Genomic DNA, 22,587 nt, shown 5'->3' on the forward strand with positions numbered 1-22,587 from the left:
GATGAACCAGCTACATACCATGGAAAGGACCAAACATTGGAAGTCTCAACAGGCACTTCGAACTTTGATTTGCAGATTTTGCACTACGGTCGATACTCAGGAAACTTTAAGGCATTGGGTTACTGTGTGCCCGCATTTTAACTCTTCTAGACGTCGCTTTTTTAAAGACTCTATAGAGTCGGGCACTGATTATTTGATTAATTTGTTTTGGTCTAAGTTGCTCTGGGGGAAGAATGTGTCATTTATAATTGCATTGTATCACTTTTTAACTGTGATATTGGATGAATTGATGTGTATATGTAAGTATGTTTGTTTTTTGTATTTGTGTAAAAATTCAAAAAAGATACTGTGAATTTACTATTGCATGCAAACGACAGATTTTGCAACTTTGAGAAGCATAATAATCTTATTTTTGTGTTTTATGGCTTTCGTGGCTACAAACCATGTCCTACTACTGGCCTTTGCCTATTTCACATTCCTCACTTGTGACTTTCTCTCCCAATCTGTCTCTATGGGGTCATTCTGGGTGGGCCGGTAACCAGCTCATAATACCGGTGGGTAACCGGCAAACCTGCCTTTCCGTTACCAGTGCCCGATATCCCAGTGTTAGCGGGATATTACGGGTTCTGGCAATGGTGGTAAGTTCCCATTCCATGGAGCCCTACCGGTGCCGGTGATTGCAGCAATTATTTGCCCGTATGAGCCTGAATGCCCGACAGGCCAGGCCTGCCAGTAGTTCACTGCCCCTACTGCAAAACACAGAGTGAGCTGGTCCGGTAAAAATGTCAGAGCAGTATTACGGGAATTTCATCTGGTGTTGTTACCAGACCAGCACACTCGTTACGTGGCCCATCTATGGGTCTCTCAGCTGCATTGTACACCTTGTGCATTTGTGCAGTTGGAGAGTCCACTCACTACCATATGTGATAAAACATTAAAAGATTTCACAATCAAAATTAAAAAGTCGATAATTTAGGGGAAAGGGTTAGTTCCATTTTTGGATGATAGACAAGATGGACGATAAATGCATTTAAAACGAGCTATAAACCTAAAGAACTCCTCTTAATCATGGCAAATACCTACCTAATTTGTGTTCTAATAATTTGAAAGAATTTCAAAAAAGACACCACCTGCAACACTGCCCATCTTTCGCATGACCCTGCCAGCATGACTGTGCCCCGCTGGCATTCTCGTTTTGTGGGGTTTTGTATGGGTATTAATTGATCAAAAATACCTCACAAACAGCTTTGACGCTAAAGGAATCAAAGTACAAATGAATAGTCATTCAGAAAATGCACTTTGGATCTTTGGAAAGCAACTTGTGAGCACGTAAACAGGCTTTGGCTGATGTTTTCATATTTAAAAAATACCCCTTTAATTTGGGACATGATGTCTCATTTGGTTAGGTGAAGGCCAATGATTTACCTTGGAATTTATGCGTGGAACAAGCTTAGGCAAAAATGGTTGTTGGCCGCAGGTGCAGCCAAGGACAAGAAACTTGAGGCAACGAAAGTCCAAGGAGAAACCCCACCTTAATCAAGAACAAATCTTAAAGCCTGGAATTGCAAAGTTGCGCCTATCTACAAAGGGAGACAACGTTCAACATCAGAGTTGTAACTAAAGCATTGTTCAAGTGATCTGCAAATGCATTGAAAACAATAAGACAGCATCCCAAATGTCGCGTTGCTATTTACCCGGCCTCTTCTATTCCATTTTACCAGCTAAAATGGCAAAAAACGTAGTTCTCGAACTGGACCATTTCATTATTGTTTGTGTGATGTTAACTAACAGTTTTCTATGCTGTGCCAAATCGCCACCGTTGTAGTTGCCGTAGTGGGCCCCTGTCACTGGCATCGAGTCTTCAGTCTGCAAGCAGGGTAAAGATAAAAGGCTGGGAAAGAGGGCATAAAACCCACAGACAAAAAGGAGGGAGAGACGAATCAGGGAAGAGGAATGTTTTGTGATAGGATGGGTGCAAGTCAGTCCTGTTAGGTGGGACTATAGAATTTATGATATAGAATAGATGGGTTAATTCTAATACCGATGGGATTAGCTGGGCTGTGTTTCAAGAGAGATTCTGAGAATTGGAAAATGAGTACACGGTGAAATATTTGGGTAGATGAGGGGAACGGGATGTTGCCTGGGCAATCCTAACAAAAATGGTGGCTTTTTTGCCTTCGCCAACCTTTAACTTCAACCATCCAACCAAACTCCAGAATTTGAATTCTGAGGATGCTAAGCCTGAGGGCTGAGTGTGGCCTTATAAAGACTAGACTGTGTAGGCAGGTGAAACTGTACTATAACAGAGGGAGGCAAGTGGAGGAGCAGTCGGATTGACAGCTGTATCATTTGATATGAAATGCATATAGTCGTTACTTTGGTTGTCAAATATAGAGTCGTTTTTTAGTGCACTGAAACAAAACACAATACTCTTTGATTCAGTGTCACCCTCGGGTCCCTCATTGCACCATTTGGCCTCGAAAGCAACTTGTTGTGTCCGACACCATCGCTTGATAGAGGAAATAGAAAAGGTACCAAACTGCAAACTGGGTCCTAAAATTAAAGATCTTCTTTCACAGCCGGGCGTTCAGAGGAGTGCTGTATAGACCGGTTTGGAGGAGAAGATACGCTAACCAGGTATTCTTTGTGTACTCGCTTCACCATATCGAGCCTAGCCAGCCACCTAAGCTTAGACTGGCGAAAAATGCACACATGCATCACCTAATCTAAAACTCTTTGAACCTCCAGTGCACTGACTGCGGTCACTGATGGCGTTCCAACCACAAATCGCACTGAAGCCATACAAATGGGGAAAGAGTGCTATATAAATAACCAAGTACAAAACAGTTCAATACAATATCAGCATATCCCTCCAGATCAGAATAAAACAGAAGTGCTGAAGAAAGGCACATCTCAATGCCATTGGTCCTTTCCAAGCAAAAGACATATTGTAATCAAAGGAATTTTTGGAAACTTCGATGGATATGGTGTAACCATGACATTGATGGTCGTCATTAAATGACCCTATTTTGAGCTGTTACAGAGGGCGAACGCAATACAACGCTCCCATACTGTTCAATAATGACAATTAGCGAGTGCATTTTTGATCTGCCCCATGCCCTCCTCCAAGTAAAGAAATAGGCATTACTGTCAAAAGAGGCAGGGTTTACTAGTCATGCTCACAACAATGAGTAGACATATCAGGAGGGACACACAACAACACATTTCTGTTTCTGAACATATGAAAACCCTCCTTCTATGCATCAGGGTTCCAGAAGAAATGTCAGATCTGTTAGGACCATGATAATTGCATGTCAATGTTCTATGTACAGCGGTTTGGAGAAAGAGCTATGTAAATAGCAAACCATGATCATAGTGGTGTAGTGCTGCAGCGGCCCTTGCCCCAAATACGTACGTAGGTGCTTCTTCTCCTGGTGGAACTTGGGAGATTGACTAAGATGTGCACAATCTTCACCCTGCTCTTGTGATGACAAATGCATTGATTTGTTAATCCAAGATTTTGGCAATGCTAAAAACTAAGGGCAATGTCCAGGTAAAACCATTTTAAGAGGCAGTGACCTTCTCTTTAGGTAAACTCTACACCTAATTTGGAAGGGGGATGCCATAAAGTAGGGTTTCTAGTTTTCAGTATGAGTGATGGGATGTACTTTGAATGTCTAATATTGGGACTGGCAATGAGGGGCTGCAGTGTTTTATTCAGTCTAATGTTAATTTTAAAGGTATTTGTACCACGCACCGTCACCAACAGAATTGGTGCTCAGGCGGATCTGCAAACAAGAAGGCGGGGCGGGGGGGTAATCGGGTGTCGAGGGAGTAGGAAAGTGAGAAAGTGATGTCCTGTTGGAAGCTTCAGTTCGGTTTTCACCGTGAGCTGAGCTTGGGTGTGAATATCGGATCGATGCAGGTCCTTGTGTGCTGTTGGTGTGAGTTATGTGTTGTTTGTTGTTGCGGTGTGGTGGAGTGCGTGCGGTTTGCCATGTGAGAAGGTGGTTGTGTGGACTTGTGTGAGTTAAGTATGCAGAAATGTAACCTTTTGGGTTAGTGAGTTATATGTCTCTTAGTCCTTATAATTCTTGTATTATTCATCCGGTTATTCTATGGAGCAGAGGCGTTGCCAGGATTGTCTTAAAAGTGGGTTCTGAAGCTAATGTAGTTGGGCCCATCGCAGTGACATTAACAAATGTAAATGTCCACACATCGCTGCTGAATGCCATTTACAGATTTTGGGTGGGCCTTGCCCGCTCAGGCCCTACCCTGCCTACGCCTCTGCTATGGAGGAAGCAAATTCTTTCTCTTTCTCTTTTTTGTCCGTCTAATTGTTAAGAGTGATGGTGTGGCAAGTTCCCAGCTGTGTTATTTCCGACCTTTGTGCACCAGGTTGAGGCGTGCATTGTCCCCCACTCTGGTATTGGTGATGTATTTTTAGTTTACCAATGTCAGCAATGCCTTCGTTTGGAGAAAATGGTACCATCTGTGATTGGACATCCTATTGGCTACCTGGCAGTCTGAACACAGCTCCAGAACTGGACTCAGAAATGGGCACTGAAGGGAACATTAGAACAGATGCAATTTGCATCTGAAAATGCTGACATATATTGTTGAGCCAGGCCTTGTGATTTTCTTTGTCCACAAGCAACATGAAAATGTATTTTACAAAGGCAATGCTGTCACATATTGTGTGAAAGGTGCATACAGTTCTCTGTGGTCAAGCAGCATGAACATGTGTTTTTACACTGGCAATCCTGTTACATATTGTGTGAAAGGCACACACAGCTCTTTGGGGTCAAGCAGCATGAACATGTGTTTTTACACTGGCAGTGCTGGCATACATTGTTGAGACATGATTTTCTGTGAGGACAGCAAGAGAGAGAACGTGTTGAGGAAGGCTCCTGTGTACTGTTGGAAACCTGCCATCTACTAGAGTATTTCATGATTTCTCCTACCGAACCAAAGGTACACTTATAAAATACAACATTCGCCCCGTTATTGCATAAACATTTTCAGAGAAAAAACTCCCTCAATCTCTTTCAGTTGGTTTGGTGTCACTTGCTGCACTCGAGCCAATTCAGGGAAACATGTATTCCTCATCCCTTGCACCGGATGCCAAGAGCCCAGACTCAAAAAATGCATCTGTTCATGGAATCATCAAAATAATCTCTAAATCAATTGAACAACACCCATCATTCCCAGTCAGGGTCTAGCCTTCTCGGATTCACCCTTAATTGCAAAGCTCCCAAGCCACCTGCACTGTCGCCATTTTGATTTTCTTCTTTAGTTTCCATTTCTGATGTTGGTGCATTTGGTGGCTGTAGCGCCACCTAATGGGCAACACTTTGATAAGGGTAAAAGAGAGGTAAGAGAGGCAGAAAGGGGTGATAGGAATCAGACTCTCTGGGTGGCACAGCAATTGGCAACGCTTGTTAAATGAAATGGCCTTGCAGCAGATGCACACTGATCCGTTAACTGCAACTGGTGTTACTGCCAAAGAGCTCCCTTTTCGTCCATCTCTAATGGCGGCCTGCGAGCGACTGCTGCAGGGAGTGGCTGGTGGTTCATGCGGTCTTTCTCCACCTTCCTTCGCCAGTACACAATGAGCCGAGGCTCCCTGTGTCACACAGAAGCAGCCCATGGGTTTTCTCCAGAGCGAGGGGCATTTCAGGAGACTTGCACTTCCAATGTGTTGTAAACAAACTCTGCAAATCATGGAAGGAAATAAGACAACCGTCCCTGCTCGAACGGAGCAGAACAAACAACACCTTTAACAGCCCAAAATGTCCGAATGAGTATATATGTCATGTGCTTTGCAGACATTTTGCTATTCGGGTGAAAAAAAATAAATGACAGATGAAATGAGCAGAGAGTTCAGTGCACATTAAATCCTGAGAATTACTGCCACAGATATTGTTCAAATGTACAATTCTGTGGTCATTCGTATGCTCCCAAAATGCTCTTTGATTTCATACAACTCGCTCAGTCCAGACATATCTTCCAGCCGCCCACTCCTTCTACGTATCCAGGAGCATGGTCAGGGCCGGGAAAGGCACATGGCACTCTGCTCTTTGCCAGTTGCCTCCCTGTCACCAATCTCACTTCACTCAACACGACACCACCACTCTCACCACCACCCCACAAAACGGTATGATGTCCTTTTGCCGACCGTTGTTTATTCAAATGAAATTTTACCGAAAACAATCCATTGAAAAAACTCATCGGGTCTGGGAGGGAACCCCCAAATAAAAAATTCAATATCTATGAAAAAATGGCTGTCGGGAAAATGACATAGAACCCACACAACACCACCACTCCAGCCCATCCCACCACAGCACTTCACATTACACCACACCATCACTCCGCCTCATCTCCACCACAATCCATACCACTACATCACCACCAAAACCCAAGCCCTCACTCCACCACCACTCCACCACACCACCTCACCACACTTCACCACTCCTAGCTACCATACCGCCACCACTCCACATTACTCCACACCATCACTCCACCACACCCTTGCCTCACATCTCCACCACAATCCATACCACTATATCACCACCAAAACCCAAGCCCTCACTCCACCACCACTCCACCACACCACCTCACCACACTTCACCACTCCAAGCTACCATACAACCACCACTCCACACCACCCCACCACAGCACTCCACATTACTCCACATCATCACTCCGCATCATATCTCCACCACAATCCATACCACTATATCACCACCAAAACCCAAGCCCTCACTCCACCACCACTCCACCACACCACCTCACCACACTTCACCACTCCAAGCTACCATACCACCACCACTCCACACCACCCCACCACAGCACTCCACATTACTCCACATCATCACTCCGCATCATATCTCCACCACAATCCATACCAGTACATCACCACTAAAACCCAATCCCTCACTCCAACACCACTGCACCACACCACCTCACCACACTTCACCACTCCAAGCTACCATACCACCACAACTCCACATCACCACTCCACAAACCCACACAATACCCACTCCACACCATCCCACCACAACACTCCACATTACTCCACGCCATCACTCCACCTCACATCTCAACCACAATCGATACCACTACATCACCACCGAAACCCAAGCCCTCACTCCACCACCACTCCACCACACTTAACCACTCCAAGCTACCATACTACCACCACTCCAGCCCATCCCACCACAGCACTCCACATTACTCTACACCATCACTCCACCTCACATCTCCACCACAATCCATACCACTACATCACCATCAAAATTCAAGCCCTCACTCCAACACCACTCCACCACACCACCTCACCACACTTCACCACTCCATGCTACCATACCACGACAACTCCACATCACCAAACTACAAACACACCACTACACAACACACCACCACATCATTTAAAACCAACAAGCCATTCCATACACCACCATACATACACCAACACACCACCACTCCATACTACCACCCCACCACGCCACCACATCATTTAAAACCAACAAACCAGTCTAAACACCACCACAGATACATCACCAAGCCACCACTCCATACTACTACCACACCACCCCATCACTCCGTACCACATCTCCACAACACCACTACACTCCAACACCACTGTACCACCACTCCCCAATACACCATTACTGTGCACGCACCACCCCTTCATTGAACACTACCACTCCACAACACCACTACACACCCATACTCCACCACCCTAACACAGTCTAACACTTGTCACACCCTCTAAAGCCACCTACCCACCCTTCCTTGCCACTCTCTAACTCTCATCGACCCTTCCTCTCCCCACTCTACCCTATCCACCGCATTGTAAACCCCAATTACTCACCCCCCAACCCTCCCACACCTTCCACACCTCTCTCTACACCCGAGACAGGCACTCATAAATGCTTGGATTGTGACAAACTACACCGTACAGATGAGGTAACTGTCCACACTCTATGCCCTAACTGCAGTGTGGATTTCCTCCCAAGAGAATTACTGACCCCAGATACCAACCCCAGATCTTAAATGAAGTCAGCAGGTGCCCAGACTGAGGTGCCACATATGTGCCCCTGCAGGCAGTCACCCTCTTCAAAGGGATTATAAAGCGTATTGGATGCTACACGCTTTTTACATGCATGGCACATGGAATGCCTTCCCCAGGTTTGCGGACTATGTGGGTGACACTATTGGGCTCCCACCCAACCTTCTGCACCTCACATCTATAAAACCGACCCACTGTACCCAAACCTCTCTACTCCACTTGGGGAGCCTGTGCTTCCCCAAGAAGTGGAATTTCTCCGCTTGGCCCCGTCAGGGTTTCTCTCTCCTACCTCATTACCTCCTTCACACTGTTTGCTCTTGTAGAACATGCAAATAATCATAGAGTAGCTCCATGTCACAAACAAACAGTAGGCCTATTGAAAGGCCCTGGGGCTTCTTTGCCATGTCCATCCTTCCTAGCTCCTAGTGTCTTCATTGTGACACATCAGAAAGACATCATTAACCCCTTTACCACCCATATAAATGCCCCCACCATCCCAGGAAGCCACCACCAGATAGCAAAATACATGCCCACCGCCGACACAAACAGTGCTTGCCATACACACTCCAGTTAATCTGAATTGGTACTAAGCATTCAAATGTATGGGTAGGGTCGGAGAGGGCCAGAAAATTGTCTCAGGCACCATTGCAGAAGTGGCACACAGTTGCAAACGACAATTCATTCCTTTTGTGACCCTGTTTGAATAGTACCCAAGGGGGAGTGTTTTGATTAAATTTGATGCAAAGTGTGCATTTCAAAGAATATTTATTCAGCAACACTGGTCAAAACGACTATCCACATAATGAAGTAACTCATCAAACTGTCCCACACTGGTCAAAAAAGTGACCCAATGGGAACCAGAAAACTGGCTCACACCAGCATTTTGCGTGATTGGTTCGGCCATGGGCCTACTGCCCTATAGGCCAGTCAGAGCCTGTGTTGGGGCTAACATAGATTCACTGGCATCAGGAGAGGAGTCACTCACTGACAATAGTGACAGCAAGGAAAGTGCATCTTACTGACCATAGGGCCTTACACATCCCCAATAAGCGCCGGGAAGACACTCATTAGCCACAGGATGCTATCCACTGACCAGAAAAGCAATGCTGTCTTGACGATCATGGAAAAACACATACTGCCAGTCAGAGGGGCCTTCATACAGAAGGTCAGGTCAATGACACCAGAGGTATGTATGCTGACAAGTAAAAGGAGTACCCTCACTGACAACCAACAAATATACACTGACAGCAATAGAGGTGCCTGTCCCAACAAGAGAGACATGCACAGGCAACAAGAGAGAACAGCCGCTCATTAGCCCTAGACATGTGCATTAACAAGAAAAGCTCCCCTCACTGACCGTACAGAGACTGGCAGCAAGAAAGGTGCCTCACACTAACCATAGAGACATACGGCCTGGCAGCAAGAGAGCGGGTTCTCACTAACCAGAGAGAAGTATACATTCACAAAAAAGGAGACCCAGCTGATCATAGAGACACAGAAACTTCAAAAGCGGTTTTGCTCACTAGACATAGAGACATTTATACTTACAGAGAGAATCCTCTCACTGACCGTAGAGACAATTAAACGAACAGCAGGAAATGTACCTCTCACTATCATTTGCGATGTATACAGTGGCAGCAAGAGAAGTGCCTCTCACCAACCATAAGCACGTGCACACAGCCAGCACTGGCACACTGCCAGCAAGATATGTGACCATATCAAAGCACACACTGACAGCAAGGGAGGACCATCTCTCATCAGCAATAAACACAGCAGGAGAGGGCCTGTCACAATAGAAACACGTCCACTGGGGACACTTAAAGACAGTAAAAACCGACAGGCACCGCAGGTGGCGCGCGCCCACGGTAACAGAAAATGAGAGTAGTACCTTATACAAAACACAACAATACAAATAAATTCAGTGATTCCACCCACATGCAGGTATGCTTTATTTATTTATTTGTATCGCGCCGGTCGCCTGCGGGCATCAGGGCGCTACAAAAAGACTCTAAACAATAAAGACATTTGATGACAGGACAGCGGGCGAACCAGAATGAACAGAACAATTAAATAAGGCGGTCTCAGTATCCTATTTACTTGAAAAGATGCGTTTTCAATTTTTTTCCAAAAACTCGTGAGGTTGGAATCTAATCTCAGATTATTCCATTTCCCAGTGCCAACTGTTGGAAAAGCTCTGCCTAATTAGAGCATGTTGGTGTAATAGCAACAGAATACAACAACACTAAGAACAATGTCCATGGCAAGGTTTAGTGGAAAGGATGCATTCCTATCAGCATCCTCCCCCCACACAGACCTGTCTTTAGGCGTCTCCCATTGGAGCAGTCATCTTCCCCCCACACAGACCTGTCTTTAGGCGTCTCCCATTGGAGCAGGCCAGACTGTTAGGGAATTGAAACAGACTCAAGCTTTCAAGTGAAACATCTTCACAGGGGGTGGGAAATTCCTTTACAATCATGGATGCGAAGACTAGAATGTTATCAGTTGCCATCTTCATTATGGCAGGCTCGAGATCCCGCAACAATGGCACAAACCACACATAGCCTCCCACAACAGCATATGACTACAGAACGAAAACTCACACCTACGCTCAGCGAACGGTGTAAAGCGAACTGAAGCTGCCAACAGCACATCAAATGTCTCTTGCGCTACTGTCCGGCTCAGTCCTACTAACTTACTCGCTGCCCTCTTGCTTTTCAGATCTGCCAGAGCACCAGGGGACCGCTCAGGTGGTGTTAGTGCGTGGTATAAATGTCCTTTAACATAACATAACTCAGTACTAAACGAGCCATGTTCTGAACTGCAGAGTGCAGAAGGCATAAGAGCAAGGCATTGGCCATGTACGCCTCACTTTTACACTCCACAGCTTTTTACATGCGATTTGAGACAAAGTTGGTGCACGAAACAGAGATTGCATTTCCTCTGTGCCTTCTTCCTCCACCTTCAAATGGCCCATGCTTTTCCATGCAGGTGCCATAAGAATGAATTCCAATGGAATCTGCCTGTTTTTGGGCACCTACTAAAAGCTGGCATATGCCACAAGAATCTATTGTAAATGCTGTCTGTCATGCCTTTATGCCAGGCAAAATGTATGTGTTCTTACAAAACTGACAGTAACAGCGAGGGGTAAAAAAAGATGTGGACTGTTTTTACTCCTTGCTTTTGCACTTTGTTTTGGAAAAGTGGAAATTGCATGAAGAAGGAACCGAAAGCAAGTAGGCACTGGCGTCAGTGGTGCCAACCATGCAAATACCACTTTTCGTAAAATGGCCCTATACGAGTGCAATTAATTCACCGAAAGCCTTTCCAGTTAACGAATGACAATCGTGGCGTAAATTCCAGTTGACCAGTTACTAATGGTTTCTACTGGTCCCAGTTGCCACATTTGGGTGCTTGTATATTGCGGCCACTGGAGGAGGGAAGCCTACTGATTCAATAAAAATTGCAATTGAACCAAAAAGAAATGATTTTGCAGGGATAGTCATTTCAAAGAAACAAGGGAAGTCAGCTGGAATTGTCGCCATAAACGTGCAGAAGATTTCCAAAATCCTATTTGCCATCGAGTGGATGGATACTGTAGAAATTATTTGTAACTTCAAATAAAGCAAAAGTTGCCTAAAAGTGCTAATACTTGCTGGGATTGTACATGAAAAACCTCTCTAAAGCCATCCATTGAGGCACCATTTTCCACCAGGTCTCGTGAGCATAGCTCAGGGACAACGTGCTCGCTTTGGAAGCAAGACAATATGGAGCAGCACAGGTTCGGTCCTCGCTTAGAAACCTCTGGGTATTGAGCGCGTTATATATAACATATAGCTTTAGTCCTGGAAAAAGCTGGCATACGTTTTTTTTGGTCAGAAAATGTAAAAGTCCCATACACAGGTTTTACACTTACTTTGTAACCAAAATCTGCAGTTGGAAAATTCAGTGAGCGTTTGAAAATCAGAGGCAAGTTCTTTCAAATTGCCAACTGACAATTATTGTAGCCAGTTTGAATTTCTAAAATCACTGTTTTTTGCATTTTATTAAAAAACTATACAAAAATGGCGTACGTGGGCATCACTCGGGCAGCAGGCAGAGTGCACGGGAACCCGAGGGGGTCCAGGACAACAGAGAATATTTTCAGGGCGCTTTCACTCCCAGTCATGAACATAGCACGGTCCATCAATGCTGCCATATGACTGAGTGCCCCAGCACTAGCGGTCTGTGGAGACAAGGGCCTTTCTGGAACTCTCTTTGTCTTATAGGTCAAGCTGCCTGAAATGGTTCCAGAAGGGGAGAGAACTTCATTGGGTGATGGGAGAAGCATTTGTGAATACGTTGGCTTTTAGTAAACAGAAATATTTGGATGCTGACAAAGACACGGGAGGGGGGGTCATTTTATAATGGGTTTAACGCAAGGGGTAATGCATTTATGCCTTGCTTTCAATCACTTTTAAAGTTAACATTGTTTGGGCTTTTTTTATGATCCATTTCATTTTAACTTTCTGTTGCAGGTGGAGTGGGAGACTGAAAAGGATGTATACATGTCGGCCTCCCCGTCGACCCTATCTGCAGAGCCTCCTGGCTTTATATCACAAGAGATTGTCATGCTCGCGTAAAACCAATGGATTCCTGGGGAATACCCAGATTCCATTGCGAAGGAAGGTGGCATTCAAACGTGTTGCAAAACGGAGAGTAAAGACAACCCTTACGGGCGATTTCGGTTCATTTTTGTGCTTTGATTTTGCACTCCATTTTGTGAAAGGATGGCATTTGCATGGGGAGAGACCTCAGTTCTAACGTTGGCCATTCCCTCCATGCACACACTGCTTCTGGTCAAATGACCTCAAAAGTGATGTGAATTATATAAGACAATGAGACTTCCATTCAACTGGTTATTTCTGAACCCCTGTACTTTGATCAATTCATTTGTTTATTAGAATATCCCATCACATAAAAACATATTTTAAAATGTACATAGTTGGGTTTGTTCTTTTAATGTAAATATTAGGGCCCTGATCCATGGAATTATTTGCGTGTACAACGGGGATTTGCGTGCCGTTCTGCCCTCAAATCCCATTCATCAAACAGGGATTTGCGGGCAGAATGGCACGCAAATCCCTGTTTTACATGCAAATAATTCCATGAATCAGGCCCTAAGTGTCTTACTTTTTCTGCCTCTGGAACAGACGGAGACCGTTGTTAAAATCTTTAAGCAGATGATTCTTGATACCCAGTCCTAGGGTAGTGTGGCACAGGACAACGTTTTTCATGAAGAAGTGCACAACATTCCGAAATGGTTGCCCTTATCAGGATGGGAGTTGTTTTTAGCCACTTGATACCCCTGTAGATCATCCTGAAAGTATCCTCAGCTCCTGGATCTCCATTTGTTTTGTCAAGGGTTTTGACCCATGTTAAATCAATAGACTGGGTAGATGTGGGGATGAGCTGTCGCCGCCCATTATTCTATCCCAGAACAAACTAAATCAATAGACTGGGTGGATGTGGGGATGAGATATCGCCGCCCACATTCACGCCAGAAAAGGAGAACTGCGCAGTTGGCACGAGACCACTCCAAAGATACAACCTTCTTGTGGGGGGTTCCACATCACCACTCTACTGTAAGGATGCCATCAAAACAATGTTAAGCAAGGGTCCTATACGATCAAGCAAAAGACCACTCTATTGAAATGCAGTAATTCAAGACAACTCAAAAATGGATGCAGTACCGACAAATTCCCCAAGGTGGCGAAAGCGGTCTAAACTCTGACAGGGAAACTGTATGTAGGAGTTGCAAGAGGGGTAGGGACTTCAAAGCTTGTTAGTTAATTGGAAATCTTAGCCACCTGCTGTTCCCAGAGGCCAAGAGGCTGGGAAACCTTAACACCTCAGAGATTCCACACCAGGAGGCAGGATATCACATGACCCTGTTGATTGATTGAGGAGAGACTTCCGGGCAGCCTGCTGGAGCCCACACAAAAGGCTCTTTCTGTTGAATGGGGTATGTTAATTTTGAGTGTTTCCTGTCAACAGCCCTCTGCCAGCAAAGAGAGACATGTGATCACTGACCCACCCAGACTCCTGGAGGCGGACCCAAACACTTGGGGGAGTTGAATTGCAACAAATATATATTTTATAGCAACAGTGATTATTTATTGTAACCAAATGACAGGAATGTACAACTTTGAGAGTCTTAGTTTGAAAAATGCCCTCACGATTTGAGTCCAAACTCCAATTTGTACCATGTTCTGGGACAAAACCCCGCTAATTATGATTATTGTAGACAATGTGTTTAAGCTCGAGACATGGAAAGTTACTGGGATATATGTGGGAGGGAAATGTACCTTTGTATAATTTTTGATGAAAAACTAATGTTGCAAAAACCACTAAAATCGAAAATAAGTTGCCATTTTTGAATGCAAGCTCCTAGAAATGCCAGAGTCGGGACAGGGACTATCTTTAGTAATATATGATGTGTGTATGTGATGTCAAACAACTGTGTACCTGGGAAATATGTATTTGGATCAGATATAGATTTGTGGGCAAATTGACCAGGGGAGGATCCTCCGACCCATAAACAGACCTCATCATGATGACAATCCATTTCCTTCCCCCAATCATGGGAGAGGGGAGAATTGGGCCACTGACAAGTAGAGAGGGGCCGGCTCAGTTATGCCACGCACACACCCACTTCCAAAACACATAAAAAGAGACTGCTGGGACAGGTAGGGAGATTCAATTCCATTTGCTGCAGAGCATGCTGACCGACGACTTCACATCCAGAGATCCAGACTTCAAATCCATCAATCTCCAGAACCTGTAGCAGAAATTAACTCCAGAATTTGTAGCAGAGAGGCCTAAATCCACCAGCTGAGCCGTCTTCAGCAGGCCTCAAAACCAACCAAACTATTCAACAGCCGGGCGAGCTGTTTGAACTTTTGCCAAGAACTTTTGCCAGTACCCAGAAAGCAGTGTTACATCCAGAATCCACTTGATCTGGACCGGAAAGCAGAGCAGAGCTGACCCAGACCGCTGTGAGCAGAACCAGAGATCTGGATCGCTGTGAAGTGCCGAGACCAGAACCGGAGTCCAGTCCAAAACCTGACCAGATCCGTGGCGAGGCCCATTCCTGCCCAAAATATATTGTGAGTACCGTCCGAACTGTGCAGAACCCAATCTCTTAGTCAAAATAATCTAATCCAAACTATTTTAACCTAAGTGGAACAGCCTCCTAGAAATCGTGTCATCTGTCATTTTTAAAGCTGCACAAATGTCACCTGACAATTCTGCAGCTGCAAGCTGTCACCTGTCATTTTGAGTTTTACTTAAATCCGAAAATCTACCTTTATTAAATCGCCCGTATCTCTTGAACCGTTTGGGCTAGGAACAAAGCTTAGAATCTAGGCTTTCCAACGAACCTAGAACCGACTTCCTACTCCCTATACTTTTCCCGTAATCGCGAGACACGCACTCGCGAAATTTACCGCGATTTGCGATTTGGCCCGATTTCTTCATCTGTAGAAATCAGCAGCTTGTTGCTTCTCTTTGTTAAAATCCGTTTGCAACCTTTTAATAACTCATAGGGCATTGCTAAAGTGAGCCTGAACTAATACCAACAAGCATCTCTCACTCACCCTGAACCTCTAGAGGGAATTAAAAGCAATTTTAGCACCTTTTCACTTCCTTGCAAACCACATTTAAGTAATTCGCCTGTGTTTAAAACTCATCCCTGTTTTCTCTAAGCTTGCTGGGGGAACTGGAACTGTGTATTGCATTATAAAGTGTGATTTGTTGGGATTCTTGAAGACTGTGTGCTCTCCTTCCATTTCTTGTATTGCATAGGGCGGGAGTAAATTGTCAAAAGAAAAAGTGATCATATTACCTTTTGCTAAAATCATAACAAGTTATTTCTGTACTGCATTTTATTCCACCTTGCATTTCCTTGAAACCATCAAGCATTTTCAGCTACCTCATCCTCTACACTACTCCTGAGTAACCAAATCAGTGTACCCCTGTAACATTATCCATTGTTGATCATGGTCGTATTCTGAAGTGTGATATCAGTTATTAATTTATTTATAAAGTGTGATAGATATATATTGTTGAATTGTCCAAATAAACCTTTTCATTTGCAAAACAAACCTACTTCTTGGCTCAGTGGGGTCAGGGGGATCATAAGAGGGGGGTGTTATACAAGGGTTGTCATCCAGAGTACTGAACTGGATATAAAAATACATCAATAAGGGTTTTCCTCAGCATCCCAGACTAGGCATTGACTTAGCTGTAGTGTTGATTGAATATCGCTTACAGTTTCTTACAAACAAGAGTTAATACCCAGAAAATGAATCGCAACTTCCATCGTCAAATTGAAACCCTGCAAATACCAACTAATGACAAGATGGTGTCTAGCATTGACACTTTTACCATGCTCCAGAGCCAAGAAGAAAACAAAGAGCAGCCCTACCACTTCCCCTTCAAAAGGATAGTGCTGTCATCTTGAGAACATCATATATCCCTTGCATCCGGATAACACAAACCCAGTCCTTGAGCGATAATCCAAGACACTGTACCGCAAACAGAGGAACCTTTGCCTGTTGCTGTCCCCATTCTGACAATCACCTCGATACAGGTCCCAGTGCCAAACTCCTGGTTTGAGACGATTCTCATAAACAACCCTGATCCAAGTTTTCTTTCTGCAGAAATGTTCCACAGGGGTAAATCCATTGGGTGAAGTTCTTAAATTGATGGTGGAAACTCAAAAAGCTTCCATTATAAAACACAAAGAAACAAAAATCAAGAACAAATTCCAGTAGTATTCCTAGGAGAATGGTGCATATTACCACCCTTCAGTCTTCTCCCATGTTAAATCCAAATGCCCTTGGTCACTAGTAACTTTTCTCTTGCCCTCAAAAGCATGGATGTAAGAAAATCATGGAGGGCTTATTCATCGCCCGAGTGTCAATACACTAAAAGGAAGATTCAAATTCCTGGCACCTGAGCATCCTCTCTTTGTCAGGGATGAGGTACTCCTCCAGTGCATCGATGTACTGCTCCCTCTAGCTCTCCTTCAGTGATATCCAACCTCCCCATAGAGAGCTCCCCGGTGGAGCCCTCCTGACATGCTTGTTTCTCGCCTCTTTATAGACTTTTCCTATGTTCCCCAGTTGCCTTCCTTTGCTTCATGGGAAAAGGGCCTGTGCTGAGGTTTTTGCTAACTTGCCCCCTCCTTCTCTGCCTTTTAATTATCCCTGAGGATGCTTCAACGGGTTCAGAAACCTCACAAGCCACAGCGAGGAGGTGATAGAGACTAATGACAAAAGTGACATTGACTGTGTAGAGGAGGTCCCAAGCACAACCAATCACCCATTTTGAAGTACCAGGAACATTCACGCCGAAATATGTGACGTATGATGAGCCAATAAACCAGCAGAGAGCTGCAGTGGGGCTCTGCCCTGTACCTATCAGACAGACAGCACCTATTGAAGTACCTGCGCATAAGAAATCTTGGACAGTAAGGTACCCATTGAGGAAACCATATCAACAAGGGAGACAAACGGATGATTGCCAGAACACAATGCCTGCAGAAGCCAAGAAAGTCATAAAGGAAGACGAATGGTGACGTCACAAGAACCCGGACCGACTCACATATCGAAGATATAATGACATGCGAATGATAAAAAGAGACGAAACACCATGGATAAGTGGCATCCTGAGTTTAAAGTGAAACGAGTGAGGTCAAATGTAAAAAGCTTATGTCAAAAACGTGATGAAGACATGCAGCCAGTTTACAAGTGTACATATGCTTGGAACCGCAAGAAAGCTGAGAAAATGGTGCCGCTTGCTTATGCTTAGTAGTAAGATAGATTGCGGCAAGCGCCACCTATATATATATTCAGTGAAAAAACTTTGTTAAAGGGACGTTATGGTTAAGTTGCGCTACTAAAAACCTATGAAATTCAGTGAAAAAACTTAGTTAAAGGGACGTTATGGTTCAATGTAAAACCGAAAAACCCCTGAAATTCGGCAGTTATGGTAAGATAAGCAACCATAACTCGCGCCACCGTACACTGCTAACACTAACATCCAGGACATCAAAGATGACATCACAAATGTCATTGATGACATCACTGATGACATCACATGTCTGGCTCATAGGTTTTTAGTAGCACAACTTAACCATAACGTCCCTTTAACAAAGTTTTTTCTCTGAATTTCATAGGTTTTTAGTAGCACAACTTAACCATAATATCCCTGACTTCATATACATGTAACATAGAACATACTAACCCCCTCGTAGTGATTTTCATGTCCGCGGACTACTGCCATGTCCGCAGACATATCGAAAATCTGAGCATGGTGAATGTAAATTTAAATAGTGTGCCCCATTTTCCCTTTGAAGTTGGCTCTGAAAAGAGCAGTTTTTTTTGTTTTTTCTACAGATGCTTGACAGACACCTGTTATTTTGTATTTTTTTTCTTGTTTTTTTTTCTTACTTTACTCCTAAAATCTTCACATAACCTTCTCCAAAGCAAACCTTACATTCCAAAATAGAAAGGCATTTCCCGTGAAAGATAAAGAGATGCCATCTTCTTTAAAATTAACAGCATTACTGGCATCAATATTCTCATTATTACAGAAGAACATACCAGCTCTAAGCATGAAGGCACACATGCCTCGGTTGATGACACACCTAGCAATGTTTTGCTGAGGACAAAAAACTGAACTATTGTCCCATATTGCCCTAGCTAGTAATCCAGAAAAAATTACTTTCGCATTTGGAAGGATCTTCATTACGGCTTGAACCAAGCGTTCCAAATCAGCCAACAAAGTAGGGGCACTGACGTTGCCCAAATGGAAAGCACCATAGTGCAAAACTACCACATGCGGACTGTTCATCGTGGCCATATCCTCACAAACTTGTACAATTCCCTGTACATTGCAATCAGGCACAGTGCTCCACACCACCTCCACTCCTTTCACATCAAAGTTCTTTGCAACATGCCTGCATTGAGCGTACTGTTGTAAACCATGCACAAACATATCTCCAAGCACTAACACCATGACTTTCTCTACTTCTGCCATCTTCACCACACACAGTCTCTTTCAACACAAATCCACAACCTCGACATCTGATTGGCTGATCCGTACAGTCTTCTTTCCATGTTGGATTTCCTGGAAAAACGCGGATGTAGCACGCCCTGTCCATGAACAGCCGCGGTGTCCGCGGACGGCGTCCACTTTACTCTCTGTGCCATTCCCTCATTACATACAGCTAAGCAATCACACAATACGAATAACGTCCTCTGAACACCCTCATGTTGTGAATTTTCGAACATTTCAGGACAATTATCATTTCATTATTCAACATATTAACATTACAAATATTATACTTTCATCTTGTACTCTGCACACAATGCTATGTTTCTCCATTAGTAGCTCAGTATACTAGATAGAATCCCATAATACAATGCTATTTATATCAATGTTTCGTTCAAAGCACTAATAACGGTATGATATTTATTGCAATATCCTTGACACTTTTTTCGCAACATTATAATAAAAATCCCTAGTACACAAATTCCATGAAAAGTACATACACATGTGATGTCATCAGTGATTTCAACAATGACATTTGCGATGTCATCTTTGATGTCCTGGGTGTTAGCCTTAGCAGTGCACGGTGGTGGCGCAAGTTATTTTTCATAGCTTACCATAACTTGCGATTTTCAGGGGTCTTTCGGCTGTACTTAGAACCATAACGTCCCTTAAACAAACTTTTTTTAATATCACGCAAACAATATACAAACATGGCGTGCAAAAACCAACTTCTCACAGATGGCTTTACACAGAATGTTGCAAAGTAAGAATTTATGCTCGTTCACAGTGAAGGTCAGCTGCTTCCATTTTTTTCTCGGGCCCCGGAGAGGCTCACGAAGCGGACTATAAGGTTGTATTGTGTTTTTACGTTGACAGACAGAGATTGTGATTAAAAATCTTCTCTTGAAGGAGTGTTTCTAAAACGGAAGAGAAGATAAGGATGAAATTTCTGAAACGAAACCACTTTTATATATTATATCACTATGCGAAAGATCGTTCGCACACGCGGAGTCGTATTTTGGGACTGCACTACTCGTAGACAATGGAAATTGCAATTGTACTGTAAGTAACCCTTTAGATTATTTTATACCAAATATAATTACAATAGCATAGCATTAAAGACCGCTCAAGTTGAACTTGTTCTTTCAAAGTGGCATAATGTTTTCTACCGTGCACTATCACCGCTGAATTGATCCCCTGTCGTTTAGAGGGCTCTGAAAAAGGCAGATGACACAGGGTGGGTTAATAGAAATAATTTAACCGGTCTATAGGCGGTCAAGCGCTCTACTCGCTGTGCCACTTCACTGTAGCCTGTCAAGTGGCACAGCGAGTACAACTCTCGCTTTGACATCCGTGCACAGCTTGCTAACACAAGTTCGAATCCCGGCAAGGCCAAACTCAGCCTTTCATCCTTCCGTGGTCGATAAATGAGCACCACACACCATGGGTAATAATAAGCACCGCTAAAATACCTCACGGTTCTTAGGGCTATATGAATGGGAAAATATTATTATTTTATTATTAACATACTCCGTTGCACTATCTTCGGTAGCAAATAGTTTCACGCCCTAATAAATAAAATGATGATTTTTAATGAAGATCGGCAGGTGAGACTAATTTATGCTTTTTAAAACAGGTATGTCGCCCCATTTTGCCTATGTCACGATTTACAGACTCCAGCGGATGGGGTCTTCAACTGCCAGGTGCAGGTCCAAATATGCAACTTCATGACCCTCACCATTTTGTGGGACAATCGCCAAGGACCAATATGCCCTTATGCAGTACTAGCGGCTACAAACAACATACCAACCAATAGGGTGGTCTAATGGCTCGTTGTTGGAGCAACCTTCCGATTATCAGAGCAACCATTTACTGCTTTTATCATAAACCAACAGCATATCTACCACAAAGGAACAACGCGTGGCTCAAAATAAACTTTTGCTGATCGACAGCAGAGAAAATAGCAAATCGCTGAATATTCACTAAACATTTCATGTGAAATAAATGCACTTTGCCAAATGTACAATCCTGCTGTTTACTTTTAAACCACAGTTTCATATTCCGAATTGTGGCGCACTGAGCTGTAAGCTGATCTAACACCCTCTGTACCGCAAAAGAACATCGCGTGCCTCAACATGAACTTTTGCGGATCGACAACAAAGACAAATGCAAATTGCTGAATATTCTCTAAACATTTGATGTCAAATAAATGTACTTTACAAAATTTACAATCTTGCTGTTTGCTTTTAAATCACTGTTTCATATTCCGAATTGTGGCGCGCTGTGTTGTGACATAATATGTGTTGTCTTCCGGGTTCTGTGTAAAGTCACTTAGGACTGGAGAGGACTGGGCGCGTTTGATGACGCACCCTGTAACGTCACGGAGTGAGGAGGGGAATATGAATGCTTTGATAATATCAGGCTTAGGGGCGGGAGATATGATTTAATGTTGCAAAAGCAAGGCAGCCAGGTCAATAGCACCAGTCATAGGATTATCACATAATGTTGGCGCACACCAGCCGAATTTATCGTTTCTTTAGTGGACAAAAAGTCGGTTGACGCCCATAGGAAATTGTACTATTAGCGGACAAAAGGAGTGGTCTTAAAACACTTTCACCCTGACAACGAACAATACAAACAACGTTCTCAGAACACCCCCATTTTGTGTAATTGCAACCATTTCGGGACACCGCGAGTGTTCTTAGAACACATTCAACTAGACAGATTACAATACGGACAGCGTCCTGAGGACACCCCCAGTTTGTGTATTTACGAACAATTAAGTACACCGCAAGTGTTGATAGCTCATTTTTACCTTCCTTGCGAACAAAAATGACACATACTCCGTCCTCTAAACCCCCCACCATTTAGTTTATTTACAAAATGTCAGAACAGCCGTGTTCTCCGCGGACAAATCGAACACAACAAAAACGTCTAGCACATAAAAAAACAAAACATTGAACCTATCTCATACTTCCCCACCCTCCCCAAACACTCTTACACACCAACACACGGCACTAAATACAATTTTTTATCCACGTTTCACCGCGCTGTGTGCGGTCGACGGCGAATACAAGATGGCGGGCGCCACAGAAAATCTGACGCGCTCCACGCCCCTCGCCGTCCAATCAGCGAACACGTCGCATGTCCACGGACATGTCCACGGACATGACGCAAGGCCATGGGCCAATCGGGGTGCTGCCCGCAGAGCGAACAGGGAAGTCCATCCGCGAAGCGAACACAGATATCACTAATTTTTTTGCCTTACGTTTTGGTCATTTTATAAAAAACTACTGGACAGATTTACACCAGATTTGCAAAAGCACGCTTTCGGGACCAAGACCCCGCTCCTGCCTGGTGTAAATCCGTCCAGCGGTTTGGCCTGTGGCCGTGCGCAAAGTTTTTTCCCATTATGT

The sequence above is a fragment of the Ambystoma mexicanum genome, chromosome 1p (assembly GCF_040938575.1).
Source record: "Ambystoma mexicanum isolate Mex_15411 chromosome 1p, UKY_AmexF1_1, whole genome shotgun sequence".
NCBI classification, from domain to species: Eukaryota; Metazoa; Chordata; class Amphibia; order Caudata; family Ambystomatidae; genus Ambystoma; species Ambystoma mexicanum.